General features: G+C 44.8%; 1 long non-coding RNA gene across 2 annotated transcripts; it reads right to left on the bottom strand.

The window, feature by feature from the left end:
- Positions 1 to 1430: 1430 nt before the first annotated feature.
- Positions 1431 to 4455, bottom strand: LOC143712202 (uncharacterized). 2 transcript variants are annotated; one of them, XR_013195023.1, is made up of 5 exons: positions 4308 to 4455; positions 4131 to 4211; positions 3948 to 4007; positions 3525 to 3622; positions 1431 to 3448 (listed from the first exon to the last, which is right to left on the bottom strand). It is a non-coding gene; the product is annotated as an uncharacterized LOC143712202 (long non-coding RNA). The 2 variants fall into 2 exon arrangements; XR_013195024.1 differs by lacking the exon at positions 3948 to 4007 and having other exon boundaries at positions 3162 to 3448; positions 4308 to 4409.
- Positions 4456 to 20716: the final 16261 nt, after the last annotated feature.

Genomic DNA, 20716 nt, shown 5'->3' on the forward strand with positions numbered 1-20716 from the left:
TCAAATTTGCTTTAAATTTCAGTTTAGTTTTATTAATGGTTTTGTTAGTTTTAGTTTAGTTTTTATTTTTCAAACACATTTCTTTTTAGTTTTTATTTTATTTCGTTTCAGTAATTATAGTTTAGTAGAGCAAACAGAACACTTCCAGTGTAGACCAAAGCGTGACGTTTAATTTCAGCAAAGTTTAATGTTTGCCCAGATTACAGTTAACTCTTGAGAAGACATCTTAATAAAAATAAAATAATGGTTTGAGATTGAACAAAGCACCAAATAAATGGAACTTAAAAGTGTACAAGAAAAAAAAATGAAAAACTCAGACGAACTAATTCATATTAAAAATGAAATCTTGTTAAACGTGCCTAGTTTACTTTTTTTCAGCTGTAAATGTGGCAGAGTGACCACTGGTACATAAAAAAAAAACCCAGCTCAATTCATCCGACTACAGCCAACACAACCTGCTGTGAAGCCAGTGTGATTAAATAATGAAGTATCTATGCAGTGTGTATGTTTTTCTATCCTGGTGGGGACTTAAACCTGAATACACACAGACTCATGGGGACTCGTGTCACTGTGGAGACCCACATTGAGGTACACAAGGCTATAAATCATACAAAATTAGTTTTGTAAATGTAAAAATGCAGTGTGATGGGTAGGTTTAGGGGTCAGGTTAGTGTAAGAAGACAGAATAGTTTGTGCAGTATAAAAACCATTACGTCTATGAAGAGTCCCCACAAAGATAGTGCGTCTGTGTCTGTGTGTTCCATACATTCCGGGGAAATGTCTCCACGTGGATATTATTAGCAGTAAATGTTTTATAAAAACAAAGATAATAACAGCACCTTTCAGCCTGTCAACCTCCATGCAAACATGACATCTCAAACATAGTAGCCTAGAACATTAAAGGTTTTTTGTGCTTGACGAACTTGTTTTGCTGTCGCACCCGCGTCTCGCAAATGAAACGGCATTCTAAAAATGCTGCGCTCAAGTTAAAAGAAGTCCAACTTGCCTCTTATTACCTTGTGTTATTTCCCATTCCACTGCAACAGATGCATCCTTTATGAACAGCGCTTAGCACTAGCCATGTGTTCTACGTTACGGTCCTTCATTGAGCGCGTCACAGCAGGACAGCGGTTAATCGCCTCAGAAACTTCACGCGTATGAAGCGCAGTATCAGCCACAGGTCAGATTTTCCGCCAAAGTAAAGAGCTTAAGGAAAACTGTTATTTATTTTTGCTAATTATTTTATTTCAGTTAGTTTTTCGGTAACTGTTGTTAGTTTCGTTTAGTTTTAGTTTTTCATTTATTATGAATTTTTTATTTTATTTCAGTTTACGAAAATGTTTTTTGACCAATAGTTTTAGTTTCAGTTTTCGTTTCCGAAAATAACCTTGGTATGTAACAATGTTCAGGGGAGGAGGCGGGAACCGGCGAACATTCAACATACTTTATTTAAAATAAAACAAACAAGAACCGCTAGCAGCCCCTCGCGGACGACTGCTGGCTACCAAAATAAAAACCGCCAGCAGCCCCTCGTGGACGACTGCTGGCTACTGAAAATAAAAACACAAACCAAACAAAATACAGGCCTGTTCCGCTCTCGATCATCAACGTAGTCGCTCCTCCTTTATGCTTCCGCTCCTCCGTGAGAGAACGGACGTGAGAGAACGGCGCGAGGCCGGTGGTGCAATTGCTAATGAGCAACACCTGTGAAGCACACCGGCCTCGCGCCGTTCTCTCACGTCCCTCGGCCGTCCTGTTCGCCACAGCGTATTACGTGTTCAATCTATTGCGTTTCATCATCATCTAAAGGCCTGGCAGCAGAATACAGCGTTTTTAGTCTTTTGCGGATCCGTGTGAATGGGGATTGTTTGACACTGGGTGTTGTCTGTACGCAGGAAACTGAAAGGAATTTAAGTTGATTCTTAGCAAAAAATCCTTTGATCTTTCAAAATTATATGTGCTCATCCATGTGTAATTACTTCCATCAACTAATCAAGTATTCTCGTAAGCGTAGAATCTGCCACTCAAAATACATACGAGCTAATCTTTCGAATGGCGGCAGCCATGTTGCGCCACCATCTTGAAAATACATTAGCCAAAGAGTGACATACCTGGAAATTCAAGCTTTGCCTTTCTCGCTTTTACAGTCAGTGGCACCGTCAAGAATGCGAGGGGGAATACTCGCGACTGCCAGCAGATTTGAAAGCCTGTTGAAGATGGAGGATCACGCATATTCTCAAGGATATGTAACAGTCGCCAAGGAAGCAAAAGAGAGAATTAAAACGACAACGCGATAGGCAAATCAACAAGACCAAAGTCAAATATAGAGTGGCTTTTCCAAGATGAGGAAGCCTATTCAAAGGGTGATATATAATACGGCCAACGTAGGAGTTAAAACGCCCTTGGAATGGGAGGGGCTAGGGTAATATTCAGTTGGTTTTCATATACAATTTTACCGCTAGATGGGAGAATCTTACAGTGTAGCTTTAACACACACGATTCAAATCATTAGCTTGTTAGCAAAGAGATCCATGAACTGAACTAAGCAAGTTATTTTAGAGAGACCTATAAAAACGTGCCGCTTGCGACAACGCCTGTTTAATGGAGGGATTCTGGCGGCTGGGGACTCCAGCGTGGCGGCCATGGTGTGAAGAGGCTCAGGTCTTGGGATCACCGTACTGGAAAAAGCTGAGCAACGTACTTGTAAATCACCAGACTTGGAAGCACTGGAATCCGTCTGCCCATTGCATCACCCAAAAAATTTTTTAGGGGAAGCTTCCTCCTCTACCTCCCCCCAGTGAAGGACTAACCCAGGGGTAGGCAAGTTCGGTCCTAGAGAGCCGCTGTCCTGCAGAGTTTGGCTCCAACACTGAAATAAACCTCACCTGCCTATAGCCTGAGTAATCCTGAAGACATTGATTAGCTTGTTTAGGTGCGTTTGATTAGGGTTGGAACTAAATTCTGCAGGACAGCGGCTCTCTAGGACCGAACTTGCCTACCTCTGGAGTAACCACTGATCCGAAGGGCATAGTTTAGTACCTCACTCAGCGATTGTCAAGGACCATCACGGAGGATCGTAGTTGGAACAGGTTATTTAGCCCATAGCAAAATAAGTCAATAAGAGCAAAGTCTTGGAGGTCAGTGAAATTAGCAATGTCTAGGAAGTCCTGGATGTGGTCCACGAGAGAGAGAGTTCCTTGATGAAGATGTACTGCTGGATCCATGTCGGTGAAGTCTTCTGTAACAAACTGCTCCGGGACTTGAAGAACCAAATGCAGTTTTATTGGGGCAATCAAAAATCGTCAGAACATCATGAGTCCAGGCAAAGGTTTTATGGGAAAGGTAGTTCAGCATGGAATGGCAAAGGACTAGAGAGGAGTGCCCTGCTTTTTCCTGAGTTAAGATTTTCTTTAGGCGGTCTCTGTATCTTTTATATGGAATGGTTCTCCTGAAAAACACACCTCTGGTCAAGATTTCATTAGTGTTTGTTTCAGTACAAGATGAAGAGCAGATTGGTTGTTTACCTGCAGAGCTTTCGTCACATTTACTGATTCTGATAAAGCAGATTGCCACGATCACAGTCATCATGAAGACAGCAACTACCACATATGAGCAACCATACCTGAGGATTGGTTCAATATTTTATTACATTTACTATGAATTCAGTTTTCACAAAGCAAAGGGGTTTAAAAAAAAAAGTAGATAAACTCAAAGTTATCTGTGGCAGTTGTCCCATTGGGGAAATGAGTGAAAGCAACTAGCTAATATTCATAAATTTTATATATGAGAAAATAATTGTATTCTCCAGAGCAACACTGAAATGAACAGCCCAGTCTGGCCTGCAAAGGCATCTAGCCTAACATTCCAAAAGCGGTTTCAAAATCATAAATTATTGAACCTGCAGTAATATATATAAAAAAAATTAAGAAATTAAGTATTATTCTCACCCATGGCACACTGTGTGTCTGCGAACTGCGTGCAGTTGAAAACGGTTATCTGTCCAATTTCTGTAGGTTGAGAAAAAGGATTGTATTTTCAGAGCAGTACTGAAATGAACAGCCCTGGTCTGCAAAGGCATCTAGTCTATAAACTCAGTCATGTTAACATGGGGTGAAACAGTTTTTACATACCTTCACATCTACTGCATTTATTACAATCCACACCAATGTGGATTCCGAGTCCTTTGGAGCAGTTCTTGGCAACATACCAACCTGTGGATTTGTATTGAATGATTATTTAGTGATTAACAGTGGTCACTGCAATATATTCAGATGTATTATTATTATTATTTTGTCAGTGGAGCTCACCTTCTGGGCAGTAAAGGCAGCACTGCAAATCTGGAAGTTGGAAATGGTTCTCTGGGGCAGGTTTCGACACATAGACGACTGAGCGCCCCCACAAATATTGCCTGGAGTTTGAGTTTCAATATATAACTCAAATCACATATGTCTGAATCTGGAATTAAAAACGGTTCAAGAAAAAAAAATGGAAAGCCAAAACTATTTTTGCAGAATGTAGAAAACAAACAAAATCCCTTTCAATCATTCCAGAGTGAAAATATTATCTTTACATGCTTGGTAATGTTTACTTTATCATATAGATTAAAACAACAACCAAAGACTTTTTCACAGTAGTTAAAATGTTTAGTTCACACATGAAACAGTTCTAACACTTACCAAAACATGTTTGGTTCATTGTAGGTTGTAGGCTGAAACAAGTGTTTCTTACCAGCGTCTTCTGTAAATCCCTTATACACAACTCTCTGCTTTAAACCAGCCAGAAATGAAGGTGAACCATATTGTCAGGGTGTTGTGCAGAAGGAGAAGTCAGAAGTTCCAAGATAAACATTCACTTACAAAATATAACTCAAACAGGTTCAGACAGGCAGAAGGTTCACACACAAATACAACATAGAACAGACAAAGACTGACTGAACAGAAGGGAACTAAATACAAACACAAATGAAACTTGATTGACAGAACACAGGTGAAACAGATGATGATGATGATGATCTAAACGCAGGTGAACTAAATGACAGAAACCATAGGAACAAATGAGTAAATGAGTTGTACAACGCTTTAAGAAGCGGCTTTTAAAGGCGCTTTATAAAATAAAGGGGTATTATTATATTATTATAATGAAAATACAAACAAACACTGATACTTGCTGCCAACTCTTAGGTATTTAGCGTAAGACGTGAGATTCACGCAATTAACTCTTTTCACACACTCTCACGCCACACATATCCATCCTTCACGCAGAGAAAAATCACAAAGCAAAGAGGACACTGACAGCGACAGACAAGACAGAGCAGGTTACTTTTGATATGAAACAAATCATTAGCTCTCAGATTCTGTCAATTTGATTAAGAAATTCAAACAATAAATTTGTTTAGCGCTAGTAAATGTGATGGGACAGATCACTGTAGCGCCTCAGTTCAAGTGGCATGTGAACCGATCATCTCTTACTCTTACTACTAGTTTTAGTAAATAAACAGGAATGAACAATAGGTATGTTGAAAGATGCAGTACAATTTACCGAAATGTATATGCCTCTCACATAATATCGATCAATCATTATTTTTCAACTGTGGAAAGAGGTCAATAAAACAGCTGGAGAACAATGTCACATAACGTTACATTTACCTTTTAAAGGAACACTCCACTTTTTTGGAAATAGGCTCATATTCCAACTCCCCTAGAGTTAAACAGTTGAGTTTTACCGTTTTCGTATCCATTCAGACGATATCCGGGTCTGGGCGTAGCACTTTTAGCATAGCTTAGCATAGATCATTGAATCTGATTAGACCGTTAGCATCTCTCTCAAAAAAATGACCAAAGAGTTTCGATATTTTTCTTATTTAAACCTTGACTCTTCTGTAGTTACATCGTGTACTAAGAGCGATGGAAAATGAAAAGTTGCGATTTTCTAGGTCGATATGGCTAGGAACTATACATGAATATCAGATGATGTCACCAACGTCTCCTCACTGACGTCACTCACTTCTAAAACTTGTCTGCTGCCATCTTGAATACCTGATTCGGCAAGATCGATACGTCAGTTGAAAGGAACTAGCTAGCCATGCCTTCAATATGTTGTGCGGTGGGGTGCAACAACAAAAAAGGAGACTCCAAAATATCCTTTTACAGACTACCTCAGGACGAAAGAAGACGCCATCAGTGGCTTGCAGTCATCAAGAGGGCAGACTGGACACCAACTGCAAACACTCGTCTGTGCAGTACTCATTTTGTCTGTGGTAAGTGGATGTAAATATATTGTTAACGAGCTAACGCTATAGCCTAGGGGTGTGCGATATCACGATTTTTGATCATGGACGATTAAAATGTCTCCACGATCTGCTTTTGCAGTTCTGGCTCCTCCGTCTCAACATAGGCTACAACGCAACGTATATTCACATTACATGTTAACGCAGAGGAACGGGACACTGCAGTTCACAAAAGTTCATTATTTGCATGTGCTTTAAAGCCTTGCCGGTTAAACAAGTCATTCACGTGCTGATGTGCGGTTCTAACGTGCGCTTTTCTGAGCGCATACACCTGAAGCGCACATGCACTAAGCCTGTCTAACAGTGCCTGGTTACTGAACTAAGTTATCTTTCTAGTCTTCTGGCTAATACTGTCAAATACACACAAGGTTTACATAAAGTTGGTTATGTATAAAGTGAAACAAACAGAGAAAATTGAGAGAAAATCTGCTAGTCAAACGTCAGAGGCTGGAAGTACGCATCAGGTATCGCATAAGGTCACCCTAACGATGATATTTTTTGAAAGTAGCGTTTCTTTTCATGGCAATCGAGGTGCGAAATGTTGTCTTTCGTAGCCATTTACTATATCCGTACGAAGCTGTAAATCGGAACATTGTCCCTGGACAGTTTGTCTGGGCCGTCGTTCAAATGGCCAGGCACATGCGCCGCACTCAGCGAGCGCAGGTGCATCTGAGACCAAATAAGGAGGCGTTCCGTCAGATTGCAGAGATTTCTGGATCTGACACCGCCCTGACGGTTTACATAGGATACCACAGACATGTTGTCCGAGCGGACAAGAACATGCTGGTCCTGTATGAACGGGAGGAAGCACTTCAGCGCATTCTCGACCGCTATCATTTCCAGACAGTTTATGTGAAAACCCTTCTCCTGGTCTGACCACTGGCCAAAGGCCGGTCTGCCCTCGAACAGTGCGCCCCAACCCGAGTTTGACGCGTCTGTCGAGATGACTTTACGATAAGAGATGGTTCCCATCATTACTCCCTGCTGGTACCAGTCGGCCACTAACCAGGGCTGCAGAGCTGCTATGCAGGCCTGAGTCACTCTGATTTTCTGGCCGCCAGACACCCGGCGGGACACGCAAGCATTCAACCAGCGTTGGAGCGGGCGCCTGCGCAGTAGGCCCAGCTGGAGCACCGCTGCAGCTGATGCCATACAGCCCAACATCCTTTGAAATGTTTTCAAAGGGAGAAGCTGCCCTTCTGGAAAGATGCGGCTAGGTGGCGAACACGGCGCGCGCGCGCTGTGTCGATAAACGAGCCGTCATGGTCACCGAGGCCAGTGCTATTCCTAAAAAGGAAATTGACTGGCTGGGCAGTAATGAGCTCTTGGTCCAGTTGACCGTGAGACCCAAGCTTTCCAGATGACTGAGAAGCACTGTTCTGTGAGATAGCAGTTCTGTCTCTGACTGTGCCAATATCAGCCAATCGTCCAGATAGTTCATTATTCGCAGCCCCTGACTTCTCAGGGGGGCGAGCGCCGCCTCCATGCACTTTGTAAATGTACAGGGTGCCAGGGACAGGCCGAACGGCAGGACGGTGTAATGATATACCTGACCGTCGATGGCGAATCACAAAAATTGCCTGTGACGGGGTACTATCTGAATCTGAAAATAGGCATCCTTCAGATCTAGAGAAATAAACCAGTCCCTCGGGCGAACGTGCGCGAGGATTTTCCTGGTCGTAAGCATTTTGAACGGTCTTTTCGCAAGCACTTAGTTCAAATGTCTCAGATCTAGGATAGGTCTGAAGGCTCCGTCCTTCTTGGGTACGAGAAAATATCGGCTGTAAAAGCCTGACTCAATCAGAGAAGGCGGTACCTTTTCTATAGCCCCTTTGCACAGCAGCTTTTATTAATGCCCTGCGTTTTGTGATAACACTTAAACGTGCGGGCTGAGCCCGGGGGGAGGTTAGTGTTAGCAAGCGTGAACGCACTCAGGCAGGCACGAGACTTACATTCATAACCTGCTTTCTTTTGTGAAACTGACCCGGAGCCAATGGCTGCTCGCTGAAAGCCGAGACCGGCTGATTTATGTAAGATGTCCCAATCATAAGGGATGGGGAACATTCTTTTTTTTCACTCTTTGACGCGCGAGCAGCTCTCCGGGCGGAAAAGCTTCCTGTAAGCGTGAGCGCGGGCACTAGACTTACAAGTGTATTTGACGCCCCGATCATAATGGATGGGGAGCGTTTTATTAATGCCTTGCGTTTTGTGATAACACTTAAACGCGCGGGCGGAGCCCGGGGGAGGTTTGTGTTAGCAAGCGTGAACGCACTCTGGCGGGCACGAGACTTGCATTCATAACCTGCTTTCTTGATCGTGTAACAGAGCGGGCAGATAGTGGGCACAGACTTGTGGACACATTTCTTACATTCAACACTCGAGCGGCTTTTCTGCGCTTCATGAGAGTGTGCTCTGCGAGGTTCGGAGTGCTTATGTGTAGTGGTGAACACTGGGGCGTGGGCACTTTCATTACACTTACAACACCGACGGCATGAGCCGGACCAGACATTAAATACTCTTTTTGAGATTTTTCTGGGTCGCCGTGAAAACGGCGTTTGTGTGCAGGCGAGAGGGTCAACAAACCGGCTCGTTGGCTGCTAATTGAACCACTGCAGTAGCCTGTTTGAAGGGGACTGACAGGGAATAAACTTAAACACGCACGTCTTTTCGGAGCTCGTGAGCGGGCACGTAACTTACATTCTTAATCTGACATTATACTCACTTGAGATTTCTCTGGGTCGCCCAGAGAATCGGCGGATTCTCCGAGATCGGCGGATGTGTGCGGGCGAGATCGCCCGCGGATGTGTGCAGGCGAGCGGGTTGCATTACCGGCTCGTTGGGTGCCAAATTCACCACTGCAGTAGCCTTATCTAAGGGGACTGACATGGCGAGACATTTCGACGGCGGCGCGCAAGCCCGTCCGGGTCATGCAGAGAGCTCGAGAGGGCTCTGCATGACGCGCGAACGGGGACGCGAGGGCGGGGTAGCTCTCTTGTAACGTAAAGAGAGCTAGCCGCGTGCTCGGTGGTCGAGCAGAACTGGAACAGTGTTTGTACGAGGGCGCGCGCACGAGTAGTGGGCACGGGACCTACATGTAACACAGATGATGCCCGTCCGGGTCATGCAGAGAGCTCGAGAGAGCTCTGCATGACGCGCGAACGGGGACACGAGGGTGGGGTAGCTCTCTTGTAACGTAAAGAGAGCTAGCCGCGTGCTCGTACGTGTCCCTCGGCCTCATTCTCAGATGCGACGGCATTGAGGCTCGTGAGCGGCAGCTGCGCGTCGGTGAGGAGAGGCGGGGTGTTGAAGGCTTCGAGTCGAGCCCGCAGGGTCGAAAGCGGAAGCGCTTCACAGCCGGAAGTGCGAGGCGTCTTAAAAAAGACACTCGCTGCTCTTTTAGAATAGGTTTTAGAATAGGTATTAGCAAGGTAAAGGATACGTCGCCAGATAGCGTAGCTCGCACGGATGGCTGAAGGTGGCGAAGACGGCCGGCTTCCTCAGCGCTCTCCGAAGCTGGCTGTCCGCTGTTCGACGGCGGCGGTGGCTTCTCTCAGATCCAGCGATGCGAAGAGCTCGCTGAAGAGACAAAAATCAGGGAAGTCAGCCTACAGCCCCTAGTGTTATACGCTAAGCCACGCCCATTCTGGCGGGCTGTGACGCTATGAAGGCGCGGGCGCCCTTCATTGGGCGTGACGTCACGCCGGGCTCACTGGTAGGCTGCAGCAGTTGCCCGCAGGGCAGCCAATGAGCACGCGAGATGGCCTGCTCTAGGTCTGCTAGCTGCTGCACTGCGTTGACAAGGAATACAAAATTAAGGATAATTTTTTGGCTTCAGTATCTCGAGAAGATGAATCTTTCCCGTAGCGTAAGCTAAACTTACGCAATACGAGAGAACCTCTCGTAAGAGAACGTAGCCTACCAGTCATTGTACCATGTAAACATTGTAATGTTGTCACTAAACTTATTTAATTTCTGTTTAGTTAGCATATGTTAACTAACAGAACAGAACCAGTGTTGGCAAACAATTTTACATCACTGAATAAGAGACAAACATGTACCGATAGTCTTTAAAGGTAATTTATTTTCTTGCAAGAAAAGGTCAGCGGTCATACAGTCGTACAGAAAGGCTGCAGAGTGACAGAGAAGGGAGGGCATCCTTTCTTCTTTACAGTTGACTCCCTCTATGTCATCAGAGTGACTAAATGAACAACATGTCCCATAACTAACACATTGTTGTATCCTACTACTACCCTTGAGTAAAGCCCCTTTGTCTCAGTCAAACATTAGTCACACATTTCTAATTGTCCAGTCATGTTTTTTAAGATTCTATGCTTTAAAGGTTATGAAAACATATAGAACATATTACATTTCTTCCACAAACCCAATTTGGTGAATGTAAGCATAAATGCATGTTGATGTCATGCTGAATGTGTCTTGCCTATTTTTTTTTACAAGGTCCTAAGTTTCTCTTTCTTTTTGGCATTATCGCCTGAGTAGACAGATTTCATGATAATTGTAATTTCCTCAATTATAACGTGTCGCTAATGCTGTTTAAACTTGTATTCGAGCTATGTTGTATTTGTTTGTAACGCAGTATGTTGTTGTCGGAAGAAGTTCTGCATGAGCAAAAACGTCTCGGGTTACGACTGTAACTCTTGTTCCCTGAGATAAGGAAACAAAACACTGTGTCCTGAGTATGTATCTCTTATGGGGAACTCCTCAGCGTGACTGGTATCTGAAGCAACTGTCAAATCACGGCAATCGTATTACCCAGCGACAGCCTATGACATAGTGCTAGTGCGACTAGGAAGTATATAAGGGGCGCCTAGGGAACATGACAGTGTTGTGTCCTGTTAATAACTGTTAGTGAACACTGAGGGCGCTAGTGAGGAGACTGGCGTAGATTGTGATGTAGGAGAGAGGGAGAAGAATAAAGTTGAATGTAGTGGGTTACATGTCTCTTGGCTCGTGTCTAAATACTTGACAAACTATCACATCTTTGGCGACGAGGATGGCTATTAATGTGCCTTTACCTACACTGTTCATGCCTTGCCCAGGCGAACCTGCTATTCCCTACCCTACATGGCTGAAAATGTTCGAGAACTATATGTTAGTAATCGATACCAATGGGGAAAAGTGGCCAGAGGCAAGAAAGCGTGCTGTTCTTCTCCATGACTTGGCACCGAGGGACAACGACTGTTTTACACACTACCATATACAGGTACCACATATGCTACTGCAGTGGAGGGACTTAGAAATCACTTTGTTCCTAAAGTAAATGTGATTGCGGAACGTCACAAATTTTCGCCAGAGGGCACAGCGACCTGATGAGTCGATAAATCAGTATCTAGCCACATTGCGAGAACTGGCTGCACTGTGTGAGTTTGGTGATATGGAGGAGCAAATGCTTCGAAATCAACTGATAGAGCGTTTTGCCAATACACGCGTACAAGACAGGCTTTTGTTAGAAGCGGATCTGACGCTGGCTAAAGCTACTTCGCTGGGTCTACAGATTGAGGCGGGGCTATGTAACGCGGACGTTCTCTCAGACGGTACTACTAATGCCGCGACCTCAACGGCGGTTACTACTGCGTCGGTGAGGGCCATACATAAACAGCATAGGAAGGCCCGCCAAAAAGAACAAAAGACATCTCCTTCATCAATGGCGTCTAACACTAGTCGCCGCTCATGCTACCGTTGTGGATCTACCAGCCACCTAGCAAATAAACCTTCATGCCCTGCTGTTAAAGTGACGTGCAATTCGTGTGGAAAACTGGGACATTTTTCCAAAATGTGCCGCTCCGGACAAAAGGAGGTGCGTGAAATAGTGATAAACGAACTGACAGTGCTATATATGACTGATACTGTGCAAGATAAAATTATCTGTACTGTGCAAGTGAACTTAAACGGTCATTGTCATGATGTTGAGCTAATAGTAGACACAGGTTCATCAGTCTCTATTATTCCAGAGAGCACTCATCAGATCTTTTTTCCCACATGTGAACTTTCTGAGCCTACAGTGAACCTGTTCACATACTCAAAAGAGAAAATACCCGTTAAAGGGTGTTTGACTGCCACAGTTAATCATGATGGGCATTCTACAATAGGCTCATTCATAGTGGTAAAGTCAGGCACTGCTCTATTAGGGCTAGATCTAATTGTGGCATTGCACATGCGTATTGAGGGCACAAAAGTTGTTACAGCTGACAGCTCGGATGGTCCTATTGCACAGAGGACACCTACTGTACCAATCACAAAACCACAGATGGCACCTGAGATCCAGGTACAGGAAATCGGCTGTGCAAAGGGATTTGTAAACAAAATTCAACCCAAATCAGAGGCTGTGCCAATACAACAAAAACTCAGAAGACTTCCCTTCGCAGTCAGGCAGGCCGTGAGTGATGAGCTCAAAGACCTACAGGAAAAGGGTGTCATAGAACGCATGTATGCATCTCTATGGATCTCTCCAATAGTGGTGACGCGGAAAAAAGATGGAGGAAAACTGCGCATGTGTGTTGACCTCAGGGAACCTAACAAAGCCATTGTAAGTGATTGTTACCCGTTACCACACATGGACGAGCTATTCTCTGAACTTAGAGGAGTCACAGTTTTTTCTACCATTGACCTGGCCTCCGCCTACCACCAAATGTTACTGCACCCAGACAGCCGTGATATGACTGCATTTATTACACATGATGGTCTTTTCCGTTTCTGTCGGGTCCCATTTGGCCTTGCTTCAGCTCCATCAGCCTTCCAGAAAATGATGACGACCATACTAGCAGGCATACTAGGAGTACAGGCATACCTGGATGATGTGATTTGCTACAGAACCACTCAACAGCAGCATGATGCCAACCTACAGAGGGTGCTGCATGCCTTGAACGAGGCAGGACTTATGCTAAACATGCAGAAGTGCAAACTCAACCAGACTTCTTTGCGGTTCCTAGGCCACACCATATCCAAAGAAGGGCTTCACCCAGATCAAGACCAGATCAAAGCTGTGGCCAATGCACCTGCCCCACGTGACACATCCTCGCTGCGATCCTTCCTGGGCCTGGCATCATGGTACAGTAAATTTATTCCGGATTTTTCTACCGTCGTTGAACCGCTTCGTCAAACACTCAGGGAGTCCACAGAACGGCAGTTCAACTGGACTGCTGAGGCAGAGCATAGTTTCACAGACATTAAGAGACTGATTGTTGGTAGCCCTGCCCTAGCACTATACGACACTGAACTGCCTACATATGTTACTACAGATGCCTCTGATTATGGGTTAGGAGGTGTACTTAGCCAATTTCATTCAGATAACACAGAGAGAGTCGTGGCGTTTGCATCCAGAACACTTTCTCTGGCTGAAAGAAAATATTCCACTGTGGAAACGTGAAGCACTGGCATGCGTTTGGGCAGTAGAAAGGTGGAGAACATATCTATGGGGACATCACTTTGTGTTACGCACAGACCATCAAGAACTTACTACCCTGCTCACATCCAGGGGTACTGGCCGTGCTGGATTGCGAATTGCAAGGAGGTCTGCAAGATTACTTTGCTTTACATACGAAGTTGCTTACCGCCCTGGGAAACTGAATGTAACTGCCTGCTGCCTGTCCAGGCTTCCACTGGCCACCACAGGAGAAGATGAAGTGGAACCGGACCTAGTAGCGACCGTTTTCATGGAGTCTTTGCATGCCATATCCTTGTCGGAGTTCACCGCCGCATGTGACACTTGTCCTGAACTGACTCAATTGCGACAGCAAATACAGAAAGCCTGGCAAAAAGAGCAGAAAGAACGTAAGAAACGAGCTGATTTTATACTTCAATGTTTGAGACTAACTGGCTGTAGACAAAGCACTTGTCATGAGAGGTACTGACAGGTTGATCGTGCCCACATCACTGCAATCCAAAGTGGTAGACTTGGCACATGAGGGGCACCAGGGAGTGGTACGCACTAAACAGAGACTGCGAGAACTGTATTGGTGGCCACAAATGGACAAATATGTACAGAGTAAGATAGCTTCATGTGTGTTATGCCAATACAATGACAAAACAGTGAAGACTGCACCTGCACCACTTACACCCGTCAAATTGCCAGATGGACCATGGGAAAAGGTGGCCATTGACATAACCGGTCCTTTTGAACGTGCTACTTGGGATTGTCGTTATGCTATCACTCTCACAGACTACTACAGCAAATGGCCAGAAGTGGCATTCGCCTCTACAGTCACAACAGAGGTGATTACCCGTTTTTTAGCTACAGTGTTCAGTCGTGAAGGAAATCCGACGTACCTAGTCTCTGACAATGGATGTCAATTCACTTCCCATGAATTTGCAAACTTTCTGAGAGAGGGAGAGATAAAGCATCTGCGCTCCAGCGTCTACTACCCAAGAGCCAATAGGGCGATTGAGAGATTTAATAGGGTATTAAAAGAGTGTCTCCAGACGGCAGAAAGAGCACACAAGCCGTGGAAACAAACAGTGACAGAATTCTTACAGATTTACCGAGCTACTCCACACACTACTACAGGCCCGACTCCATTTGAGTTGCTGAGAAATAGGAAGATGCGCACTAAACTGAATATCTTTCCTGTCTCACACAAAATTACATCACACAAGCAAGTAGAAGAAACTGTAAAACAAAATCAACAAAACAGTAAGGAGTATACAGACAGAAAGCGAGGAGCAAAAGTGCCCACCTTCCAAGTGAATGATGTTGTGCGAGTCAGGAGACCGGAACACGTTTACAAGGGGTCTTCTCAATACACAGAACCTCTGACAGTCATAAAGAAGGTTGGACCAGGTACTTATCTTCTCAGCGATGGTTGGAAATGGAATGCCTCAAAACTGGCGCGTTTCTCAAAGGAGGCTCTAGCTTGCACCAATGAGAACAATGAGACTAAACTGGATGGTCTCACCGTGACAGAGAATGTGCATGTTGGGCAAGAACCAGGCCCTAGACGCAGCCCCAGAGTCCGTAACCCACCTCGGTGGTTAAAAGACTTTGAGAGATAAATACTGAAGTGTGAACTGTGCAAATTGAAAAAAAAATATATAATCATATTGTTTTACTCATACTGTTCTGTTATGTGCGAAAATGTCATACTGTTTTGAGGTCTGAGTTATAATAGCTAATAGCAGAATAACCTTAATTCCTTTTAAATTTAAATTTAGGTTTTCGGGTACGATCCTTAATGTAAGGGTTATTTTACAGCGGTTGCGGGTACCCTGCTTAAGTGACTAATTCCTTTAAGAAAACGGGAAATGTTGTGTCCTGTTAATAACTGTTAGTGAACACTGAGGGTGCTAGTGAGGAGACTGGCGTAGATTGTGATGTAGGAGAGAGGGAGAAGAATAAAGTTGAATGTAGTGGATTACATGTCTCTCTGCTCGTGTCTAAATACTTGACAAACTACCACAGACAGCCACTTCTCGCAAGCAGCGAGTGGCCGCAAGCAATAAATAGCACAACAAACTGCTGTTTTCACAGCACACAAATTTCTGTGTCGTTCGGTGTGCGTTTCCCTCAGAGTGCACAGCAGTCTGCACTATCTCTGCTGTTCACCGCAGCTGTAAGCCCGACTCAATCGGCCCAATGGAGGTTTTCCGATAGAACGGGTGAAGGTCTCTGCGTGTTACTGTCTTTCCTTTTCTGCAACACAACAATATTAAATGGAATACATTTCCTCATTTGTATCAACTCGTTATTTCATCTGACTCCATAAATGAAAAAGGTTTTAATGATATCTGGGCATCATTAAAAGTGAGTTAATATTTGATTATTCTTTTTAACTCTTTAATTATGTTTTACCCGATCAGATTAGGAAGCTATGTGGCTCAGAGGTCCTCACGTCTTCCGCGGGTCTCACGCTCACAATCATGCCAGCTTTGGTCATCAAACAGAGGTGATTGATATACCTTAGATCGGTCACATACACCCTTACACAATCAGATACTTTTGGTATAGCCTCATGGAACTGTAGCCTGGCTAACGTCAGACCCAGTCTCACTGAGACGTGGGTCTGGGAACCACATGTTCTTTCTCTCGTATTTGAGGCGTGGTTCACGAATGCCCAGAGACGTTTATTGGGTGCTACGAATGTCTATCAAATGCGCCTGTACGTAGCTCATAGCCAATCGTTTCAATTATACCAGATGACGTATGTAGAGCAACAGAAATTAGACGAGGAAGAAGACAATGGGTCAGAGATTTATATGTACACGATGGCGTTTAGCGACTATTGCCGTTTGTGCTGCATCGAAAGGTAACTTCGCGTCTGCTGCCATGTTGGATCCATTGGTGAAAAACAAACTGTTTCATCATCTTGCTGCTCCCTCCCCGTTCTGTGATTGGTTCCCTCGGTGAGGCGAAAATCTGGTCCATGGAATCCAGACTGCCTAGCAGCGTGAATAAAATTGCGCTGCGCGCAAGGCAGCATGGGCAAACCCAGGCTAATGAAATGGCACAATTTATACAATTTATAAATTTTGAACTTGAACAATTTATACCCTTGACGCACAATTGCGTTGTGCGTCAAGTTCAAGTGTTACTCTTTTGGCTTAAATCGATGCGTGCGGCCGTCTGCTGGAAGCTAGTTATTTTAGTCGATAAAGTTTTAAATATGGATATTTGTCTTGCACGAACGCATCACTTCACTTCACAAGGCCTTTATTAACCTCCGGAGACGTGTCGAGCACTTTAATCATGAATAGATGCACTTTGATGGACTTCCAAAGACATACAGCCATTCACTTCCATTATCAAGCTTTGGAAGAGCCAGGACATTCTTTAATATAACTCTGATTGTATTAGTCTGAAAAAAGAATGTCAAATACACCAAGGATGGCTTCAGGGTGAGTAAATCATGGGCTAATTTTCATTATCAGCGTGCTGTAAGCCCAAACACGTGATGCAACAATTGTGACCATCAGAGGAAAAGGGAACGACCGCATCCAGAAATGCACAGGTGGAATTACATCTTGAAAAAGACGCAAACGCACCCGTGTTGCACTTTCCGGAAATAGGACCCGTCACCAGTGCCAGAACACACAGGGGAATGACCGCGGCAACACTGAACAGTGAACTGAAACAGTGAAGCACTCACTTTTCTGCCCTCTAACCAGCCGTCAACACCCACAAACCTTTAGAAAGGTGTTGCTGTTAAAACAGCAGTTGAGAGCTCGAAGCTCGCGATCACCGCTGCACTCGCACTGTAGAACACCAGCACTGGGAGAGTCTTCCTGAAGAACACCGACACACTCGCTCGTTGTAGACATGAGTAGTTTCATGTTTAGTACATTTTGCTGACTACTTATTTAAAATATTATTTAAGGAAAAGTAATGTACTTATGTAATTAAATATGTTTTCATTATGGTATTACTTTTACTTTAGTAAAAGATCTGAGTATTTCCTTCCTTTACTGGTAATAGAAGATAACAAGGTTTTGCCAGTTACCCTTTTGATAGGCTATTTTATTGATACAAGTTATTTTTTATATAACGTGACTAAATAAAAAGACAAAGTCATTAGTGAAGATTATGCAACAATATTTAAAATATCATTTAGAATAGAACATGCAATGCAAACTAGCTCGGTTCCAGCTCAAATGTATCATTCTCATTCTATCATTCAACCTGCCTCCATTACACATCTTTGTCACACAAGTGTTTGATCACAACATTTGAGTGATCTTTGCAAAAAAAAATTATATATATATACACTCACCTAAAGGATTATTAGGAACACCTGTTCAATTTCTCATTCATGCAATTATCTAATCAACCAATCACATGGCAGTTGCTTCAATGCATTTAGGGGTGTGGTCCTGGCCAAGATAATCTCCTGAACTCCAAACTGAATGTCAGAATGGGAAAGAAAGGTGATTTAAGCAATTTTGAGCGTGGCATGGTTGTTGGTACCAGACGGGCCGGTCTGAGTATTTCACAATCTGCTCAGTTACTGGGATTTTCATCCACAACCATTTCTAGGGTTTACAAAGAATGGTGTGAAAAGGGAAAAACATCCAGTATGCAGCAGTCCTGTGGGAGAAAATGCCTTGTTGATGCTAGAGGTCAGAGGAGAATGGGCCAACTGATTCAAGCTGATAGAATAGCAACTTTGACTGAAATAACCACTCGTTACAACCGAGGTATGCAGCAAAGCATTTGTGAAGCCACAACACGCACAACCTTGAGGCGGATGGGCTACAACAGCAGAAGACCCCACCGGGTATCACTCATCTCCACTACAATTAGGAAAAAGAGGGTACAATTTGCAAGAGCTCACCAAAATTGGACAGTTGAAGACTGGAAAAGTGTTGCCTAGTCTGATGAGTCTTAATTTCTGTTGAGACATTGAGATGGCAGAGTCAGAATTTGGCGTAAACAGAATGAGAACATGGATCCATCATGCCTTGTTACCACTGTGCAGGCTGGTGGTGGTGGTGGTGTAATGGTGTGGGGGATGTTTTCTTGGCACACTTTAGGCCCCTTAGTGCCAATTGGGCATCGTTTAAATGCCACGGCCTACCTGAGCATTGTTTCTGACCATGTCCATCCCTTTATGGCCACCATGTACCCATCCTCTGATGGCTACTTCCAGCAGGATAATGTACCATGTCACAAAGCTCGAATCATTTCAAATTGGTTTCTTGAACATGACAATGAGTTCACTGCACTAAAATGGCCCCCACAGTCACCAGATCTCAACCCAATAGAGCATCTTTGGGATGTGGTGAAACGGGAGCTTCATGCCCTGGATTTGCATCCCACAAATCTCCATCAACTGCAAGATACTATCCTATCAATATGGGCCAACATTTCTAAAGAATGCTTTCAATGCCACGTAGAATTAAGGCAGTTCTGAAGGCGAAAGGGGGTCAAACACAGTATTAGTATGGTTTTCCTAATAATCCTTTGGGTGAGTGTGTGTGTATATATATATATTTTTTTGTTTTGTTTTTTTGTTTATTCTATTTACAGTACCAGTCAAAAGTTTGTACACACGAATGGGAAAGTGTGTCCAAACTTTTGACTGGTTCTGTACTATAATATACACATAAATAATATTGCTACTGTATTATAATATACACATAAATAATATCCGCTTTTGTTACTCCCTAATATCGGCATCGGCCCCAAAAAAATCCATATCGGTCTGTCTCTATGTGTCATAATACAACCAGACACAGGTAGATCCAAACGCAGCGTGAGTTTATTAGAGGGTAGTCAGACAGGCAAGGGTCACAGACAGCAAACACAGCATAGGAGACAAGGCAATACTCATAGTCCGATAACCAGGCGGGAAGACAGAGGCAGGCGGCAGACAAGACGGAATCCAGGAAACAGGCGATGTCTCAGATACACAGACAGGACTAGACTAGGAAAAGCTTGGTGATGTCCACAAAAGTAAAACAAGACTTAGTAAGGAGTGATAGTTAGAGTGGAGTATAAATGAGTGCGGAGCTGCGTGAGGAACTCGATGCAGGTGTGAGAGTGATCAGTGGAAACAGGTGTGTGTGAAATCAGTTCAGGGTGTGTGCATGATCAGTCCCAGGGAAGGCAGTGCAGGGGTGGAGCACCCTCTAGTGACACTTGAGGGCAATCCAGCCGAACATCGTCACATAACCCCCCCTTTAAGGAGCGGCTTCCAGACGCTCCAAAGAATATCCAGGTGGGGGGCAGAGAGAAGACGATCCTGGGGGAGGGACGGAGGGCCAGGCCCGTGCAGGGGAACGGGACAAGGAGGTAGCCAAGGCGGGCCTGGGCCGCAGAGCGTGGGCGACCAGGGCGGAGCAGGACGTGATGGCGGCCAGGGCGGAGCAGGACGTGATGGCGGCCAGGGCGGAGCAGGACGTGATGGCGGCCAGGGCGGAGCAGGATGAGCCAAAGGCCAGGGTCGAACAGGATGGACCAATGGCCAGGGTGGGCTCCCCTCAGGCCTCCCTGGGTGTAAAGACCTCACGGGCAGCCACGGCAGAGACGACCCCTCAGGAGACCACGGTGGCACGCCCCTCATTGTCCCTTCGTGGCCTCTACTGCCCCCCTCCAAAAAATACTTGGGGGAACCTACGGGGACATAGACTGGAACTGGAGGCTTCGGGGGTTCGGCTGCAGGCTTCACTAAAGGTTTCGGAGGTTCGGCTGCAGGCGGCTCTGGCAGTTCGGTAGCAGGCTCTGGTTCAGCTAGGCAGACGTGAAACTCAAGCTTGTCATGGCTGACGTGAAGCTCTGGGTCATCGAGGCTGACGTGAAGCTCTGGCTCGTCGAGGCTGACGTGAAGCTCTGGTTCGTCGAGGCTGACGTGAAGGGCAGGTTCGTCAAGGCAGACGTTAAACTCAGGTTCGTCAAGGCAGACGTTAAACTCAGGTTCGTCAAGGCTGATGCGAAGCTCAGGTTCGTCTAGGCTGACGCGAAGCTCTGGCTCGTCGAGGCTGACG

Source organism: Siphateles boraxobius, unplaced genomic scaffold (genome assembly GCF_051911475.1).
Source record: "Siphateles boraxobius isolate OS27281-9 unplaced genomic scaffold, OSU_SipBor_1 5, whole genome shotgun sequence".
In the NCBI taxonomy this organism is placed as follows: domain Eukaryota; kingdom Metazoa; phylum Chordata; class Actinopteri; order Cypriniformes; family Leuciscidae; genus Siphateles; species Siphateles boraxobius.